Source organism: Ovis aries, chromosome X (assembly GCF_016772045.2).
Source record: "Ovis aries strain OAR_USU_Benz2616 breed Rambouillet chromosome X, ARS-UI_Ramb_v3.0, whole genome shotgun sequence".
NCBI lineage: Eukaryota > Metazoa > Chordata > Mammalia > Artiodactyla > Bovidae > Ovis > Ovis aries.
This window is the reverse complement of record NC_056080.1, coordinates 109,039,791-109,055,414: the sequence shown is the minus strand read 5'-3', so window position 1 is coordinate 109,055,414 and position 15,624 is coordinate 109,039,791. Positions and strand designations below refer to the sequence as shown.

General features: G+C 39.8%; 1 protein-coding gene and 1 pseudogene across 1 annotated transcript in view; one reads left to right on the top strand and one right to left on the bottom strand.

The window, feature by feature from the left end:
- The window catches only part of LOC114111675 (DNA-(apurinic or apyrimidinic site) endonuclease-like), an 85,932-nt pseudogene extending 71,160 nt beyond the window's left edge, over positions 1–14,772 (bottom strand).
- The window catches only part of TENM1 (teneurin transmembrane protein 1), a 900,209-nt gene that overhangs the window by 162,310 nt on the left and 722,275 nt on the right, over positions 1–15,624 (top strand). The gene's annotated exons all lie outside the window — the stretch shown is intronic.

Here is a 15,624-nt window from a genome sequence, read left to right as displayed (position 1 = left end):
ACCCTTTGAGATAAATTCTATCATCTGCATTTCACATATGAGCAATATGATGGCATAGAGAGGTTGAGTACCTTTCCCCAGATCCTATAGTTAGTAAGTCTCAGAGCTGAAAGCCCAACATTTGGATTCCATAGCCTGGGATCTAAACCTTTACTGCTTGAGAACACAGGTCAGACAGACACTGAAAGGCTGAATTGTCAAAGGAATTATGATGCAGTCTCAGAATATCTTATAGGCGAACTTGTGGGGTGTACAGAATTAGTTTTGGCGTGCCTCATCTCCTCTTCTACACATTTAACTACCCTACAGCTTCTCGTTGCCAACCTCTAGGTTTTCTCCACTTGTAAGCTATCCTTAGATCTTCAGCTAAATTATAAACTTCTAGAGAGTATGGTTTATGTTTCCCACATACTATAGCCAAACACAATGTTAAATATGGGGTATATGTGAAATCCTTGTGGAATTAAATAAGTGACAAATGTTGGAACTCATTGTTTAAAATAATATAATGGATTGTGTTCTAGAAGAGGAATGTGTACACGTGCACATTCAGAAGCTTAAATGCATTCTCAAGTGAGCTCTAAGCAGTGAAGGGAAATACAATATTTGGCATAGAGCAGTGCTCAGTGACTGTCTGCTAAATGAATAAATGAATGAATCAGAGAGGCAGAGAGTTTCCTTGAATTAAGATCAATATCAGCACACCCCCATCCCAGCCTTATTTCTGCAAATTATATACTCTTTTGAGCCATTAACTAATGATGCAGTGTGCTAAAATCTTTTATTCAGGTCTGCGTCATAGTAATTATGCTAGCAGTTTACTATTTCATTACAAGTTCAATTAAAAACGTGAGTGTGTATCTGTATGGGATGTGTGTTTGTATATATAATCTCCAAAGACAGATAAGAATATTATGTGTTTTTTTGTCTGAGTAAACAGATCAACTTGTAGTCTCTTTCAGCTAGGTGAATACAGTTTATTATCTTAGTATCTGGGTAAATCTTGAGGTGCAAATTGACTCAGACCTATTCAAATTTAATATCAGACTTTAGACAAATCCTTTCATAGCACAAAATAAATGGAGAACATATGATGGCTTAGGTCTTTTATATATAATTATATGGTTCCCAGAGGGGAGTTATAATTGAATTATAAGCTGCCTCATGAGTATTCTAGCCAGTGTTTAGAGAACCGCGAAGCAGAGCTGAGCAATTTTTTTTTTTCACCAGCTAGAATGTGAACAAGACACCCTATAATTCAATTATAACTAGCCTCCAGGAACCATATAATCATATTATAAAGTAGTTTGGGGAAACGGCATGTTTTTCCAAACGTTGTATATGTTTAAATGATAATTTGATAATTCTACTTTCCCTCTCACCTTTCCTAAGCACACAGGTGTGGGGACACCTTCTGTGACCTTATTCTCATGTACTTCAAAAAATTTTTTGAAATAAATTATCATCCTAGGAAGGACTTCCCTGGTGGCTCAGATGGTAAAGCGTCTGTCTACAATGCAGGAGACCCAGCCTCGATCCCTGGGTTGGGAAGATCCCTGGAGAAGGAAATGGCAATCCACTACAGTACTATTGCCTGGAAAATCCCATGGACAGAGGAGCTTGGTAGGCTAAAGTCCATGGGATCGCAGAGTCGGACACGACTAAGCGACTTCACACCACACACCACACCACTTCACACACCACAGGAAGGCCTTAGCTTACTGTTCTTTGATTTTAGGACATGCCACTTAAAATCTTTGGTCCTCAATTTTCTCAACCATAAAAAAATAGGACTCAATTTAGATGATATTTAAAATACTTTCCAACATAAACATTCACTGGGTCTAACATTAGTCATGGTTCTTCAAAGTAGAAGACCAATAGGATGGATTGATTGATCTATGATATAAATATATGTTTTATATATATAGTATATATATGTAGTGCATTGGCCAAAATGTTCATTAGGATTTTTCTATAAGATATTATGAAAAACCTGACTGAACTATTTGGCCAACCCAACATGTAGTGAGAGAGAGAGAGAGAGAGAGAGAGAGAGAGAGAGAGAGAGAGAGAGAGAGAAAGCAACTACACAAGTGAGGGAGAAGGAGTTTAAGAATTGGCTCACATAATTGTGGGAACTGGCAAAGTCTGCAGGGTAGACTGGCCGGCTGGAGACCCAGGGTGTTGCAGCAAGTCTGGGAGCAAAATTCCTTATTCCTCACATTACGACAGTCTTTTCTCTTAGGTCTTCAACTGGTTGGATGAGACATTTATATTATGGAAGATAATCTGCTTTACTCAAAGTCTACTGATTTAGATGTTAACCACATGCACAAAATATGCTTCCACAGCAACATCTAGACTGGTGTTTGACCAATAAGTGAGTACTACGGCCTAGCCAAGTTTACACATAAAATTAACCATCCTAAGTCTGTATAGCAAGATAGTTTTGCACTCTTCAGGCTCTGCTTCTTCAAATTGTAGATTATCTTTTAGGAACTTGAATGTAAACTGGGAAGGTGAAACTTTAGCTCTGAAGCTTTGTTATAATTCAACATTGTCATGAATATAATATATGAAAGTAGTTATTTTTATTTCTAACAAACTGACCCATATGCCTTCATAAAAGGAAAGCCATGTGTTTAAATCTGTTTCCTATTGAAGACTTCCTCAAATTTTCTATTCTATAAGTAACTGACAGTACAATAACTCTCCATAGGAAACCCACCCTATCTACTTTCCCACTGTCTTACGGAGGTTTCCTCTGAGTGACTATAGTTCTGCTGGCTATATTACTTTTTAGTATTTGAACTAGTTTTTGTTTAAAAGTAATTCCTACACATGTACATTAGTGCTAGTAGCAGCACTATTCTTGATAGTTAAAAAGTAGAAACAACACGGATGTCCATCAAGTGCTCACTAGATAAACAAAATGTGGTATATACATACCATGGTACACAACAAATTATGGGGAATTCTTACAGAGATGGGAATACCAGACCACTTTACCTGTCTCCTGAGAAACCTGTATGCAGACCAAGAAACAACACTTAGAACCAGATATGGAACAATGGACTGGTGCAAAATTGGGAAAGGAGTACGACAAGGCTGTGTATTGTCACCCTGCTTGTTTAACTTATAAGCAGAGAACATCATGTGAAATGCCAGGCTGGTTAAAGCGCAAGCTGAATCTTGACTGCCAGGAGATATATCAGCAACCTCAGATATGCAGATGATACCACTCTAATGACAGAAAGTGAAGAGGAACTAAAAAGCCTCTTGATGAAGGTGAAAGAGGAGAGTGAAAAAGCTGGTTTAAAACTCAACATTCAAAAAACTAGATCATTGCATCTAGTCCCATCATCACTTCATGACAAACAGATGGGGAAAAAGTGGAAATAGAGACAGATTTTATTTTCTCTGGCTCCAAAATCACTGTGGATGGTGACTGCAGCCATGAAAGCAAAAGACACTTGCTCCTTGGAAGAAAAGCTATGACAAACCTAGACAGTGTATTAAAAAGCAGAGACATCACTTTGCCGACAAAGGTCTGTCTAGTCAAAGCTATAGTTTTTCCAGGAGTCAAGTATGGATGTGAAAGTTGGACCATAAGGAAGACTGAGTGCCGAAGAATTGATGCTTTTGAATTTTGGTGCTGAAGAAGACCATGGGATATTATTCAGCCATAAAGGAGAGTTCAATTCTGATTTCATGAAAAATCAAGGGACTCACCTCCAGACTCATTTCCTATCATAACCACTGTTAATGTCTTGTTCTATCCCTTCACTTTTCACTCAAGCATGTTTTAAAACTTTCTATATCAGCTCATGTACAGCTTTCACATTCTTTTAAATAGCTGTCTAGTACTCTGTTATGTGGATACATCAGAATCTTTTTAAATATATCCCTCCTGTGGAATTCTTAGTTCTTTCCAGTTTTGCAAAAATGCCACATAGATAGTCCACCATATCTATTCACAAAACAGTACAAAAATATATTTGTAGGATAAATTCTTAGACATGAAATTGTCTAGATAAAGGGAATGTGCATTTGAAATTTTGATAAGTATTGATTACTTCCTTTTCCTATACAATGAAGTGAAGTGAAGTCGCTTAGTTATATCTGACTCTTTGCGACCCCATAGACTACAGCCTGCCAGGCTCCTCTGTCCATGGGGTTTTCAAGGCAATAGTACTGGAGTGGATTGCCATTTCCTTCTCTAGGGGATCTTCCCAACCCAGGGCTCGAACCCAGGTCTCCTGCATTGTAGACAGATGCTTGCTTTACTATCTGAGCTACCAGGGAAGTCCTTAGTTGAACCAATTTAGACTCCCAATGACAAGACTTCAGAGCACTTATTTCTCCTAAGTTAACACTGGATATTATCAAACTTGTTAATCTTTGCCAGTATGACAAGTAAAAAATAAAACCTTTTTCTCATTTCACTTTGTAATTATGAAGAAAGTTGAACATCTTATATTTTGTTATATGTATTTTTTCTTGTGAATTTTCTGTATGCTTTGTTCACATTTCTATTGGGCTAATTGGTCTTTTTATTATTGATTTGTAAGTGCTCTCAAACATTAAGGAAATTATCCCCTTGTCTGTCTTAAATACTGTCAAGATTGCCCACTTTTTCATTTGTCTTAATTGTCTGTTTATGATACTTTTTGGATATGTACTTCTTTAAAGTGTTTGCTTTGCTGCCTTCAAATAGATTGGAATGAACAATAGAAAATATAGTCCAAACTAAAATCACACCTTTTTGTGACTTATTTTTTTTAATGAGACCATGAAGTCCCCTCTGGAGGAAGCCTTCAAATTGCAAGTGTTATCAGTACTCCACAGACCCTTGTCCTCAGAGACATCAGATATTCCTTAATTCTCATCCTGAAGTTTGCTTTTAGATAAGGGTATTTTTTGGTTGTTTATTTTTTAATTGGGCACAGATTGATCAATAAAAGCATGATAACATTGAACAGATTTCAGATCTTTTTTTCCTTTGCCAGGGCATTCTCACTTCACTCAATATAACAGCTGCCACAGTGCTTACATTATTTGCTAATTTAACTCTATTCCTCTTTTCTCATATACCACATAAGAGTCTTTACAACACACAATTTTATAATGGAGACAAAGAGACACATAAAATGGTTTAAAGTAGAAAAATACAGTTAGAAACCCAGAAGACCTGACAATAGAGTATAAGCTAAGGGTTGAAAAGAGTCAGACACGACTGAGCGACTTTCACTTTTCCCCTACTCTGGAACCTTCCCAACCCTTCAGGCACATACCACTGAAAGCACAAGTTTTCCTTATATGTAATGCTTTACTTGAGATTTTCTCTGCGAATACAAATGGGTGGATATGTGTGTGCAGTATATCATCTTGCAAGAATATCTGCATGCAAATGAATATGATTCTCTTAGAATAATCATCTCAGGCTACACACTAACTCTAGTGCCTTAACTGCTAACAATTTTCTTAGGGTTTTTTTCTGACTACTGCTTTTAGACCTTGAGAATTATCATGAAGTGTACTCACTGGTGGCATTTGTTTTCTTTGAAGACGGAGCTGATTTGGGGGGAACAAGCAAATGCTATTCTGAGTCAAGTTTGTTGAATATAGGTGTTCAAAATATGTAGTATGACCTGTGATCAAAAACTCCGAAATATTAAAGCTGATTTTTTTCAGTTGCTCATAAACAAACATTAAAGATACTAACCACTGAGGAATTCTAAAAGTGTTCTGAATAATGACAACATTGTATGTTTACAGCATCACAAGGTGACAGAATCAATGATGGAGCCAAGACTCATTTGGACCGTGCTGGTTTTCGGATGTCAGAGTTCTACTTTTAAATTTTGCCTTAGTTCCCCTGCTAAGGAGCCCAAGAAGCCTCATTCTAGGTCAGCAGTGCTGACAGTAGCCCTAAGGGGATAATGACAATTGCAGAGGTGAGGAAGAGCCCCCTGAATTTTTTTGGCAGTCTTTAATAATCCATTGTATAATGACTATTTTTTAAGAAGAAATCTATTTTTAAAAGACTGCCTGATTATAGTCTGTTTCTGACACAGATATGTTGTTTTAGTTTGGCTTAAATTCATCTCTTATCTCCTCAGAGATGTAAGATATACATCTTATGACATTCTCAATCATCATTCACATTGAGATACTTCAAAAAACTTCAAAAGCTGTCACTTAATGAAATCATTATTATGGCCTAATGTTCAAGAGTTTTTTTGCTTAAGGACAACTTCTATTTTCATTGACTTTGATGGCCATTATAGAAGCTTAAGATTAAACTGATAAGGGGCCCAATAATAATTTATGGTCAATCTTTGCTAGTTTAAGTAAGTATTGGGGCACGATAACTGCTTTTGTTTTTCATTCTGCAACGTGTACAAATGCTAGATGCAGTAGAACTAGGAAAAACATTGCACTGCAATTATAAAGAGAATTTTTGGTGCTATATGTGGGGCATGAAAGAAAGTAATTACAAAAACCATTCATAAGAAGTAAATCCTGGTTTCTAAATATGGTATAGTAGATAGGAGGAAGCCAGAGATTTGGATTCTTAATAAGAGCCCTGATTTTCAAAACGAAGAATAGTCCTCTACATTTTATGCACATTTCTTTCAATATATATATATTTTCAGATGAAATGTGATGAGACAGTCCTATGTTGATTAACTATTTTAACTATGTAACTGTTCAAGTTTACATATAATGAAGTCCTTGTCAGGCAATCCCAGTTCTTGTTAAGTACAAACTTCATGTTCCTCCTCGCTAGTTTTCTCCTTTTTGGAACACGGCCCTTCACTGCAACTGAATGGATAAAATGTGGGTAGAATTGTATTCCAAAGGCTTTATAGAATTTATGTTAACAAGATATCATTCCTTCATTTAAAAAGCATATGTTGAATATCCACTCTGCGCCTGTCACTGTGGTAGGTGCTGGAAATATGGGAATGAAGATGGCATATGCCCTTGAGGAACTCCTAGTCTGAGGGCAGATGTTGGAGTAAGGGGGAAATTTGATAATCAGGGCGATAAAGTATAAAAGGTGCCCAGAAAGAAGTATCTTTATGCCTTTATACCAAAGGCTTTCTCGATCTCTTCTTCCATTAAATTAATAAAAGGCAAATCTGATTTCAAGTCCCAGCCCTGCCACTTGGTATCTGCAAAACCTGGTGCAAATGCTCCAAATTCCTTGATCCTCTGTTTTCTCTTTGTGAAACTAAGATAATAATGACCTCACAGAATTTGAGTGCCTTATAATTTATGCATATAGTGTGACTAGTCTTTTGTAAACAGTCAGTAAATGGCAGGTAGGATCACGATTATTTATATATACTTTGTTTATGTAGATTGCAGTTGTGTGGCTTAGTTCTTTTTCATTTTTGCAAACATGATTGATATTTACAATTTGAAAAGATTTTTATTATTACAAATGATAAAAGATGCAAGAGATGTGGGTTCAGTCCTTGGACTGGGAAGATCCCCTGGAGGAGGAAATGGCAACCCACTCCAGTATTCTTGCCTGAAAAATCCTATGGACAGAAGTGCCTGGCTGGCTACAATCACTCACATAGCATACTCACATAGCACATTTCCCCAAAGTCTTACAAGTGCTTGTAGATCACAGTAAATATGCTTTTATCGTAGCAGTAAATGTGCTTTTTAATCACAGTAAACACACAAAAAGATGCATTTTGTATCTGTTCAGCATGGCATGCATATTACACTTGCCTTAAACACAATAATTTCATTTGCGGCTTAATTCCTGTCTCACATATTTTGCCTTCAAACTTCCCTTTTAAGAGTCATGCTAAGAAGAACTGTGCCAAAAAACGTTACCCTCCCTTCATCCACATGTCTCCTTTCTATTCTCTGATATCTTCCCTGTCAAATTGAAAACTTAAAATTGGACTCAGTATAGGACACGAAAAACCAACATGGAATAAAGAAACAAAAATACTTCAACCTGACTTAATGGCAAAAACTTATATAGGCTGTTTTCCTCTCTGTTCTTTATGTTGCTAGTTTCAAGCTTTCTCTGCTTAATGTTGAAACATTCAGTCATTGGGAAAAAATCAGCCAAATTAGTTGGCAATTTATAGATAGATTATTTTTTAACTGACTGCACTTCTTGTACTTTTTCACTTTATGATATGTTGGTACAGACTTAAATGTATCTTTCAAATGAGAGATAATATTTGCACTGGAGTAGGAGTGCCAACTTAATCACATTTGTTTTGTTAACTGACGATTAAGCCCTAAATTCAGTTTTAGTTTTTTGCTGATTAAAAGTCCAATAAGTAATGTTACTTCCTTAGTAAATTCAATAAAGGGGTGAATAGCACATATGTTTATATTAAGGAATATGTGTCATGTGCCAGCTGTTGTGAAACATACTGAGGAAGCAGATAAGATAATATCTCCTTCCCTTATCTTGAAGAAGGGTCACAGTGTAAACAGAGACCTACTGTAGAAGCTTGGTGAGTGCTATGATAGAAATATGAACAGATAAGAGAGGGCAGTTATCTTTTCAATAACTATCATTCATTCATTTAAGAATTGTTTCTTGAGCACCTACTATATGCTAGTTACTATGCAAAGCTCTAGGTATTTAGCAATGAAATACACACTCCTGGTCTTTGTTTGATGGAATTAATAATTGAGACAGCTATAAAATTAAAATTGTAACCAGTATGCTGAAGGATGATTACCAAATGGTATAAAAATATATCAAGGGGGACTTCACTGGTAGTCCAGTATATAGATGCACACTGTATGTCAGGGGCCTTAAACTCATTTGGTGGGCAAGGAAAGCTTCCCTCAGCAAGTGACATTTCAGCTGATAAGTGGAGGAAAAAGCAGGAATTATCAATGCAAGGAAAGGACAACAATTTGTCGCATTAGGACAGTGGTTCTCAACTGGGGATGACTTTGCCCTCCAGAGAACATTTGGATATTCATGGAGATGTATTTGATTGTCACAATTTGGAGGTTGGATGCTACTTAGCATCCAGTGCACAGAGGCCAAGGATGCTGCTAAACATGCAAGGTACAGGGCAACTCCCTCCCCCAACAAAGAATTATTCAGTAAGTAGTGATGAGATTGGGCTTCCTTGGTGGCTCAGTGAGAAAGAATCTGCATGCCAATGCAGGAAACTTGGATTCAATCCCTGATCCAGGAAGATCCCACATGCCGTGGAGCACCTAGGCTCATAGGCCACAACTATTGAGCCCATGTGCTACAAACTCTGAAGCCCGTGCACCCTAGAACCCATGCTCTGCAACAAGAGAAGCCACCACAGTGAGAAGCCTGCACACCCACAACTAGAGAGGAGCTCCCACTCACACCAACTAGAGGACATGGACAAAAATAAATAAATAAAATTATTCATAAAAATACTGATGAGGTTGAGAAACCCTGCCTTAGATTAAAAGAAGGGAAGGTCAGTGTACTGTGGAAAAGTATAGAAATAGTACAAAAGAAACCTGAGTTCAGTTCAGCAAACTTTATTGAGCATTTATTGTGTAAAAATAACTGCAGATGGTGATTGCAGCCATGAAATTAAAAGACGCTTACTCCTTGGAAGAAAAGTTATGACTAACCTAGATAGCATATTCAAAAGCAGAGACATTACTCTGCCAACAAAGGTCTGTCTAGTCAAGGCTATGGTTTTTCCAGTAGTCATGTATGGATGTGAGAGTTGGACTGTGAAGAAGGCTGAGTGCCGAAAAATTGATGCATTTGAACTGTGGTGTTGGAGAAGACTCTTGAGAGTCCCTTGGACTGCAGGGAGATCCAACCAGTCCATTCTGAAGATCAACCCTGGGATTTCTTTTGAAGGAATGATGCTAAAGCTGAAACTCCAGTACTTTGGCCACCTCATGCGAAGAGTTGACTCATTGGAAAAGACTCTGATGCTGGGAGGGATTGGGAGCAGGAGAAGAAGGGGATGACCGAGGATGAGATGGCTGGATGGCATCACGGACTCGATGGACGTGAGTCTGAGTGAACTCCGGGAGTTGGTGATGGACCGGGAGGCCTGGTGTGCTGCGATTCATGGGGTCGCAAAGAGTCAGACACGACTGAGCGACTGAACTGAACTGAGGTATGAGGGTGAAAGATATCATTCCTCTCTTTAATGAGCTTAATCTACTAGGGAAAACACAGTAATAGTTTTTTATAATACTGATGATATAAATACAGTGCATAGGACTCAGTGAGAAGGGCTACCTAACACATTTTGAAGAGGTCAGGAAAAGCTTCTGGACAGATAAGATACCCCAGTAGATTTTAAATTGTGAATAGGAATTAATCTTCCAGAAACCTCTGGAATCACTGATGTGAGAGAATTAGAAAGTGGACTGCAAAAAGTAAACATGGACTAGGCAGCCAAAATTCAGGCTTAGGAACACAAGACAGGCATAGGGCATTCCCTACACCTAGCAAGCAGGTTCATCCCAGTGGGTCCTGGAACAAATACAAATGGAGCCTCGGGCCTGTGACCTGACTGCCTTCTTTGCCATCCCCAGCTGTGTGCAGACAGTTTGGGAGAGGAATGGTGGAGCCTGTGAGGTCTGGATGGAGGGGACGATAAGGCTTGGTGTGGGCATGGCTGCCTGGCTCTGCAACATCCTCATTCCGTGAGCAGAACAGCATCGAGCGTCCTCTGAGGTTCAGGGCAGGGATGTCAGCAGCTAGAAAACCCAGAAAGTACAACTAGAGGCTTGGAGTCAGTTAAGTAGTTACAAGTCAGGGCACAGAAAACACAGATTACATTAGGTAATAGATATACTCTGGACTTAGGATAGCTTCAGGATAGTAAACATGAGACACTGTTAACAAGGACATCTTCATCCTGAGGCCCCAACTTCTCAAAGAACTGTCTTAACCAGAAGCTTTTTGTGTATCTCCTGCTAGTAAAGGAGCCGATACAAAAGTATTGCAGATAAGTGGATATTTCTTCGAAACAATTCAAAATTTGGAGTATATAATGTTCATTCTTCTGAACCTTTTTTTTCTGTTCAGAATTGCACCTAGACATGGTATAGACTGTTTAGATGATTGTATCTTGGCCCTTGTGCCCATGTTGTAAATTCTGATGCTAATTTAATTAATTTAGTTACCTCATTGTTGAGCTATGGAATTTTTTTTTTTTTTTTACAGCTAAAGAGGTCTTTAGAGCTCCTATAGTCTAATGGGGTTCAAATTTTTACCTTTTATTTTTAAGCAACAGAAACTCCTGTTTTTGAGACAGCATAGCCTAGTGCTCAGGGGCTTCCCAGGTGGTTCAGCAGTAAAGAATCTGCCTGCCAGTGCAGGAGCCACAGGAGACATGTATTTGATCCCTGGGTTGGCAAGATCCCTTGGAGGAGGAAATGGCAACCCACTCCAATGGACAGAGGAGCCTGGCAGGCTTCAGTCCATGGGGTCACAAAGAGTCAGACACAACTTAGCAACTAAAGAACAGCAAGAACAAGCATAGTGGTGAAGAGTGTGGATGGTGGAGCCAGACTGCCTAGGTTCAAATTTGCACCTTTTATTTACTGACTCCAAAAACGTGGGCAAGATGCTTAGTTTCTCTGTGTCTCAATTCTCTCATTTAAAAAAAATGGAGATCATGTGAAAATTAAATCAGCTAGTGCATTAAAAGGCACTTAGAACGCTTCTTGGTACCAAGAAAGTTCTATAAAATAATCTTTTATAGAACCTAAACCTATACAGCGGACAAAACAAAACCATTCTGGTTGAATGGGAGAGGGTAACAGTGCTGCTGCTTGGCCAGCTGCTTGGCCACACTCCATCCTAAGGCAGCTACCAGTGTGGATCCATTCTTTTTTTTCTTCAAGTAGAGGCGGTCTAGATAGACCTTGAAAACCTGGAAATAATTTGAAAACCACCAGTCAAAGCCAGTCACCTGATTTTGCAAATGAGAAAATTGCTTTAGTATATTAAATCACTTAATCCTCACAGAAGTTCCCATTTGGAAAAGTTCAATAACTTGCTCAAGGTCATGCTACTAGTAAACAGCAGAATGGAATTTGAACCTGTGAAGAAAGGCTAGTCATATGATATAGATATTTTTACAAGTTGGCTCCCACACCTACCATCTTCCTCGAAGAAGACTTTGTCAGTCATAGATTAGATATTTGATTTTGGAGTCATCTCAAGCTTCCCAGCTGGCTCAGTGGTAAAGAATCTTCCTGCCACTGCAGGAGCCACAGGAAACACGGGTTCAGTTCCTGGGTAAGGAAGGTTCACTGGAGGAGGAAATGACAAACCCAGTCCAGTATTCTTGCCTTGAAAATTCCATGGAGGGAGCCTGGTGGCTATAGTCCACAGAGTCTCAGAGTCGAACGTGACTAAGTGAGCACGAACACAACTTTGTTTAATCTCAATCAAATTAGAGCATAGTAAATTTTCAATCACTATTATTTTTCTTCCCTCCATTTTCGGTCAATTTCTACTTTTTTTTTTTTTAAATAATAGCAACTATCATGTCAACCGACTACCTTCAGTTCAGTTTAGTTCAATCGCTCAGTCATGTCTGACTCTTTTCAACCTCATGGACTGCAGCACACCAGGCTTCCCTGTCCATCACCAACTCCCAGAGCTTGTTCAAACTCATGTTCATCGAGTTGGTGATGCCATCCAACCATCTTGTCCTCTGTCATCCCCTTCTCCTGCCTTCAATCTTTCCCAGCACCAGGGTCTTTTCTAATGAGTCAGTACTTTGCATTAGGTGGCCAAAGTATTGGAGCTTTTCTACTACCTTGCTGCTGCTGCTGCTAAGTCGCTTCAATCGTGTCTGACTCTGTGTGACCCCATAGACGGCAGCCCACCAGGCTCTGCACATCCCAGGGATTCTCCAGGCAAGAACACTGGAGTGGGGTGCCATTTCTTTCTCCAATGAATGAAAGTGAAAAGAGAAAGTGAAGTCGCTCAGTCGTATCCGACTCTTCGCGACCCCATGGACTGCAGCCTACCAGGCTCCTCCACCCATGGGATTTTCCAGGCAAGAGTACTGGAGTGGGTTGCCATTGCCTTCTCCATTTCTACTACCTTAGAGTTTATTTAATTAAATTTGTGCCACTTTAGGAAAATGGGCTTGGGTGAACAACCATTTCTATGCTTGTGTTTTCTATTGGCAAAGCCTGAAACACCCATGTTCTACTCATAAGAGTACTTGGTACTGGTGAGCAGCAAAGTGGGAATTGTATTATCTGTTTTATTTGAGGGATCTGTCCTTTGGGTTGCAGTTTTTTTTTTTTAACAATATTAGTCTTCATGTGCAAAATGTCCTTTTCATATTATTGTTATGATGATGATGATGATGTCTCTCAAGGAGCAGAGAAATCTGGCTGTTTCTTGTGTGGCACAATGGTAGGAATTGAATTGCTCCTGCAGGAGGGCAAGCAAAGTTTCAGGGACTGACTGGGCTCTTTCCACTATAAAGTATCTTTTGTTAAAACTGAAAGCTTTATCTCCACTGCATCCAATTACTTCAGTGATTGAAAAGGATAGCATTCCACTTTAATTATGTGTTCTCATTTCTGCATTTCTTTTAATTTATGGGACAATAAAAAGTAAAGCAATGCAAAAAACAACCAATTGAAGAGCCATTTGGTGCTGTTCCTATTTGACCCCATCCATTTGAGATTTCCAGATTTTCTGTGATTTTGGTCTGTCTCCCTAAGTATGATTGGTTAACTTCACTGGTTATTTTCAATAACACATTAAATGCCCCCTAAGATCCTGCTTTCTGTCTGACATTTGACACTGTTTCTGCTGCCACTTTGAAGATTCTGTGCTTCTCCAGCTGTTGGGTTCTGGAGTAATCTGCCTGTGTTGCTTACATCAGAATCATTTAGAAATTAAAAGGAAACATGAATGGGAATGTCGTTGCATCAGTATTTCTAATGAGCACATTTTTACTAACTATAGATGAAGTAATAATAATCATAAAATGGCAGCAGCAATAATAAAAGTGAAAGATGGAGGATGAAGGTGAAGGTGGTGGATGTGGAAGATATCACCAAGAAAGAATGGGGAAAATATTTGCAAACTATTTATGTGATAAAGAACTTATGTCCAGAATATATAGGGAACGCTTACAAGCCAATAATATAAAAGGTAATAATCCAATTAAAAATGGGCAGACACCAGCAAGATGGCGATATAGAAGGCATTGCACTCATGTGCCCCATCAGCAATAATAATTTGACAGCCACTCACAGACAAAAGCACCTTTGTGAAAGCTTTGAGCTTCAGGTAGGAGACTGTAAAACCCCAGTATAGTCTAACACTGAGGAGGGCATTTTGAGAAGTCAGGCCCCTACCAGGTGGCCGATTCCTCAAACATTGTCCCCAGAAACAGTTCTGTCCCTTGTGGACTCAGCTATAGACCCATTTGGCTCTGGTCCTGCTGCACCATCACCATTTGCTGAAGAACTTGGCAGAAGTCATATCTGACCATACCCCAGATAACAGGCCTGCTGAACTCAGTCTTGTCTGACTATGACCCAGCTCCAGTCCCTCACAGCATGCAGTCCTGTCTGCCTGGGGACAGGGCAGGAAACATGCCTGATTGTGCCCTGAGGCAGACCTTCATATCCTGAAATGGCCCTGTGACTCAGTTGCAGCCCCTCTCAGCCATGAGTTAACAACACGTGGCAACATTAGCCATGGCCTGCTTAGAGACTGGGTAGGACACATACCCATCCATGCCCCTGAAGCAGGCCCTTTGACATCGGTCCAACTGAAGATATTGAAATGGCCCTGTAACTCAGCTCAAGTCCCTCGAAGCCTTGGGCCAAGAATACTCTTGTGTACCTAGGAGCCAGCTGGGAGGCATGGCTGTCTCTGCCTTTGGAGGTAGACCTGCTGGCCTTGGTCCAACTGTGGACCTTGATGCAGTCCCGTCACCTGGCTCCAGCTCCTTGCAGCCATAGCCTGGGAACAGTCCTGTCTGCCCAGGGACCCGTAGGGAGATATGCCTGTCTGTGCCTCTGAGGTGGTCCTTTAATCTCTGGTCCCAGTTGCAGACCCTGAAGCTGCCCTGTTACTTGGTTAAAGCCCCCCTCAGCTGTTATCTGGGGCCAATCCTACCTGCTCAGTGACCTGTTGGGAGCCTTCCCAGAGACTCAGAAGGAGCCACAGCTGTTTGCACAGCTGGTGACAGGTTTGCAGTCTGCCAACACTGGAGAACCCTTGTCACAGTGCCAGTGCTACTGACCGAGGTCCTAGAGGCAGTCTCATCTATTCAGGGACCAGACTGAATCCACACTTGCTGACACCCTGGGAACAGCCCCACCAATGAGCAACATCACCTAGCTCCAAATGACTTGACTGTGACTCTGAGGCAGTACCATCAGATGAGGGACCTGACAAGAAGACTTTACCAGCTAAAATTACTCTTTAAAGACTGGGAGAGAAACTTGCTTCTTCAAATGCACAAACACCAGTTCAAGGTTGCACAGATTGTGAAGAACCAGGCAAACAAGACACCACCCAAAGAAATTAATAACATTTCAGTAACCGACCCCAAAGAAATGGGGATCTATGAAATGCCTAACAAAGAATTCATAGTCCTCCTAAAGAAG